Below are 5,238 nucleotides of genomic sequence, written 5' to 3'. Positions count from 1 at the left end.
CAAAACACATAGCAATCAAGTATCACTTTATCAGAGAAGCTGAAGCAACTAAAGAGATCAAACTCGACTACTGCAGGACAGAAGATCAAATTGCAGATATATTCACGAAAGCGTTGGCGAGACCAATATTTGAAGAGCTACGAGCTATGCTTGGAGTCACGGAAATTTGCATCAAGGAGGAGTGTTGAAATTGCTACAAATTTCTAGAATATTCTAAATATAATATGTATGAAAATGGTAGAATATCCTAGAATTATAGTGAATAAGAATATGGTAGAATAATCTAGAACTATAGTGTGAATGGATATGGTAGATCAATCTAGAATTATAAGTGTATGTAAAATATAGAATAACCTAGAACCATCATGATACTAATCTATCATGAGAATTCTAGAAAGAACTAAAGAGATGTAGAAATATTCACCACCATTGAGAGGTTGGTGACTTGAGCCTATAAATAGACACTTGCTACATTGTAAACAATCATCCAAGAAATCAATAACATAGCCTTCTTTCCAAACAACTCTCTAAAACTATCTTTTATCAAATATCAACTAATCAACTACTAACAATAACAACCAAAATTCACTTCAAATTGCATCCAACTTCACATAACAGAAAACATTCCAAATTGAATTCAAATTCACAATTAACATTGCATTTTAAATACATTTCATCACATCTCAAATTGCATTACAAACAAACACAACTTTAACATACATTTCACTTGAATTTCGTCTGCAAACATTAATCAAGTGCCACAATTGCATTCTCACTCAGATCACCAAAGTGTCACACAAATCACCACAAACTAAATAGAAATCTCCCTCCTATTTTCTACCCAATTCCCTCCTTATTTTCATTCTAATCTCACCATTTTACACCTATAAAAAGACCCTTATATAGCTACTAAATGGGCAGAAAAAAGTATAGTAACTCTACAAAATTATCCAGAAAATTCTCCCTAAAATACTTCACTACATAGCTCCCTCCAGTGGCCATTAGAGCTTGAAATTGAAGCTCTAATTGGTTCTGAGTTTCAAACAACCCCAACCTGCAAAATGAAGGAAATCGGACCAGCTAGAGTCTAGCAGAAGAAGAAGGTGTGGAACCTTATTTTATAGGTAATTTACCTTTAATAAAGAACAACATCTGAAATTTTGATGACGACAACCCATGAAGATCTATATTTGTTTACAAAAGAGGACTCAAGATAAAAGTGCCTATACAATCAGATATTGGCAAGAAGTCTGGACGCCTCTTTGAAGAAAGATGTGAAAGTTCTCCAGGTCTTGTCTATCGGTTTGTCTGAGTGAACTGAATAGTATAAAAATAAAGTAGTAGCTTAAAAGTACTAAGGAAACTTTGTCCGTCTAAAATTCTTTTTTTCGGATGGATAATTGTTCTCAATAAAATTGCTACTAAGGATCAACTTTTTAAGAAGGGTTTAGCGGCGATTTTAAATGATTTATCTTGTGTGTTTTGTGCGGAGGAGGAGGAAACTCTAAGCCATATCCTTAGAAGTTGCGGGATTTTGTCGGAGATTTGGAGGAAAGTTTATGGGTGGATGGGAACCTTGGAGGAGATCACTTTGGTGGAGTTTCAGGAGTATTTTGAGCATTGTGAGAAGGTGAAGAGATTATCTCGTAGGCACATAGTTGCTGTCATATGGCTTGCTACGGTTTGGACTATATGGATTAAGCGCAATGGCATAATCTTCAAAGGAGAGACATTTAATGTTACCGAATGTATGACAGAGATTATTTCTATCTCTCGGAGGTGGATCGCTTCTTTTTATAAGCTTGTCGAAAACTGTGACTTTTATATGTGGAATATTCTTCCTCTCAAGTGTTTTGAGTGGTTGGAGTTTTTCGTTTGTATTTGGGTGGAGTTTCCCTTTTTGCTCCCTTTTATAGTATCATTGCCTATTAAAAAAAAAATTCAAAAATGCCTTGGAGTTGTACAAGGTGACTTAGGAGCTGTGGAAATAGCATGACGGAAAAATTTGGCTTATTTAATCGATTAAGACTTTGGTTTAATCGATTAATTCAGTCAAAATTTACGCCCCAAGACATTCGATCAGGGTCTTAATGATGTGCAACACCTCCATATGAATGATTCTATTTGTTTGAAATGGTTCCATGAAGCTTGCAATGATTTACATACATTGTGACTTATTAAAAATTGCACTAGATCAGGTGTATTCAAATACCTCATTCTGATAGCCGAATACCACTTTGCAACATTCCATTTTTTTCAAAAAATCACACCGGTATTTTAATACCCTATTCTGGTAGGTGAATACCACTTTACTTTCAGCACTAAAATTTTTTTAATGCATATATTCAAAAAAAATTATGTGATGACTTGAAAATATTTTCGATTAACTTTGAATGATATTTTCAGAGATTTTAAGTGATTTATATGATGAATGATGATATATCAAAGATAAAGAAAATCTTAAATTTGATCAATATTTTTTATCTTTCCCACTTTCACTACAACACGGAAGGGCTTTAAAAGCGCTTTTTTTGGCCTTTAACAGCGCTTTAAAGCGCTGCCAAAGCCAGCGCTGGCGTAGGCTACGAAAGCGCTTCTAAAAGCGCTCTGGTAGACCCCCTACCAGAGCGCTTTTTCTGGAAAAAGCGCTCTAGTAGCCCCCCTACTAGAGCGCTTTTCCAAAAGCGCTTTGGTAGGTTGCTTTTTTTTTTTTCTTTTTTTTTTGATCTTTGGCAGCGCTTTTTGTAACAAAGCGCTTTAGTAGGGGGACCTTTAAGAGCGCTTTTTAAAAGCGCTGTCGTTGCTAAATGAGATATTTTAAAGTGCAGCCTATAATTTCAGCCTCCCAGATCGACCTGTAATATTTTCGACCTGTAATATTTTCAACCTGTAATATTTTCGACCTGTAATATATTTTCAACCTGTATATTTTCGACCAGTAATATATTTTCGACGATATACTTTCAACCATAGGTAGGACTATATATATACTAATATAATACCATTATAATATCCAAAATTATATATATACATCATTATGTCAATCAAACTAAATCTCTAACATCAACAATATTATACTTCAAATATTAATTGGCAACAATATGAACAAAGTTAGTAACCATATATTCTGGAGTACTATAATATTCTCTTCAAATCGACACAAATCCTACTACATGAATAGCTGATGAATATAAAATTGACACAATTCCTCTTTGATTTCTTCCAACTTAAGTTTCGGGTAAGAAGCAGCACGGAATTCGTCAAAGTACTACAGAATAAAAACATAATATGAATGATTTAGTTAAATGTAATAAATTATAAGAAGTTATCTAATTAAGTTATAAATCCATACCGTGATTGGAATCTCTAATTGATTCATTTGAAGGATTTCTTTCATAAACCTCAAAACAAAGTATCCGCAGTCTGAACTGTTCCGCTGTATCGGACACTACATAGAAAACAAATAAGAATTTATAGTTGTCTTGTTTTATCAAGTAGCATAAATATTATAAGCAAAATTGTGAAAAATAATGTACCTGCACTTTGATCCAAGTAATGTTGTTTGATTTAGTCCGGGATACCTGTGCGTCTCGTTGACTTCGGAACACTTGTATTGATCTAACAAAAATATAAAAGCATATATTTAGATCAATCTCACAAATAATTAAATATATAAATATACAAGAATATTTAGAACGATCCCACTTACAAATCAATAATTTCCTTCATAGCCGGATAATTGCTCCACTCACCATCTACCGAATTCAGAAAATATACAACTTCTCTTATCGGGTTGATAGCAAGCAACAACCAGTGTGCTCTATAAATTAAAAAATAGGTTATATAAAAATTTTGCTAAGCAAAAGAAACAAAGATTAAATGAACCAAGAATGAGAAACTAACCCTACTGGTCGGGTATTATACGCCCAAAGAATCAGACTTTCTGTATTGCCGGATGACATGAATCTATCGAATAAGCGCTGTCTAACTGATTCTGGTTCCGAATCAATTGTCATTCCGCTGCAATGGGCGGAAGACACGAAACGGAATCTGTTTGACAATGCAGTCCCGCGCAACACTCTGTCATGCAACAACCTTAAATAAAAACATTATAAACATATTAGCGGATGAGTGAAAAACATAATAAACATAATGTGTAAATAAATTGTTCGACTAATTAAATAATATATCGGATGAGTGAATATTACCGGATGTACGAGTGCATATTAGCGACGCCTAGTTGTTCTTGTGTAAAAATCTCTTCCAAGTCATCTATTGCAATATGTGAAATGAATTCAACACCAAAGATACCTTCCTCCATATTGATTTGACGGAGAGCACCTTCCTTCAAATCGGACATATCAACAAGTGTTCCGAGCGTCGTCCGATATTGAGGAAAAAAAGCACCACCTTTTTTTGCCGCTTGCTTCGGAGGACCCTTAGGCGGTACGCTACGAACGACCTGTGTCACTTGTTGTGACTCCCGAGCAGATGCCTAAAAATCAAATAACGATCGATAAAATATAAAATCATGGAGCTTTACATTCAAATTATATATTAACACCTTAAATGTACCTCTTTTAGTGATGCAACAGACTCCTCTTCCTGTAAAATCCCTTTGCCCTTAATTGCGGGTTTTGTAGGAGCAGTCTAAAATTAAAATGTAAAAAATAATTAACGTAATGGTGCAAAATTGACATTCGAAAACTAAATGATTCATAATGGTTTTGAATATACCTCATCACCAATGATAATGAGCTCCGAGGGCCATGCAACAAATGACCCTATTGCATCTCGCAGCAATGTCGTCTCTGAGACCATGTCAGGTACCGGTAGCACCGCATCATGATCTAATACAACATCCACTGATACTTTCAGGTGTCCATCCGGGAGCGGTCTATGGTGAAGTAAATCTCCCACAGTGTTGTGCACTTTTCCCTTGCCAACTAGGCGATAAGACGGTGACGATAAGTATAGTTGGCAAGAAGAAATGCCCTAAACCAATAGTAAATATAAAGTCATTATCGTTAATAAAATAGAACAATTTGTAAGGAAAAGAAATTTATAATTACCTCGGGAAGTTTTCTTTGACAGTTGAAACTAGCTTTATCACTAGTTTCTTTCACCGATGCAGTATTGCACTTTTCTCTCATATACATATCTTTATCTCTTTGCAATTCATAGACTTGTGCTTGCAATTCCGCCAATTTTTGCAACACTTCTTCATTTGAAGGATTT

At 34.7% G+C, this 5,238-nt stretch overlaps 1 long non-coding RNA gene across 1 annotated transcript; it reads right to left on the bottom strand.

Moving 5' to 3' along the window:
• Positions 1-3,063: 3,063 nt before the first annotated feature.
• On the bottom strand, positions 3,064-3,560 carry LOC131624702 (uncharacterized). The gene is made up of 2 exons (XR_009290651.1): positions 3,353-3,560; positions 3,064-3,268 (listed from the first exon to the last, which is right to left on the bottom strand). It is a non-coding gene; the product is annotated as an uncharacterized LOC131624702 (long non-coding RNA).
• Positions 3,561-5,238: the final 1,678 nt, after the last annotated feature.

This window comes from Vicia villosa, linkage group LG1, assembly GCF_029867415.1.
Source record: "Vicia villosa cultivar HV-30 ecotype Madison, WI linkage group LG1, Vvil1.0, whole genome shotgun sequence".
NCBI classification, from domain to species: domain Eukaryota; kingdom Viridiplantae; phylum Streptophyta; class Magnoliopsida; order Fabales; family Fabaceae; genus Vicia; species Vicia villosa.
Note: the sequence above shows the minus strand (reverse complement) of the source record. Positions and strands in the feature narration are given on the sequence as shown.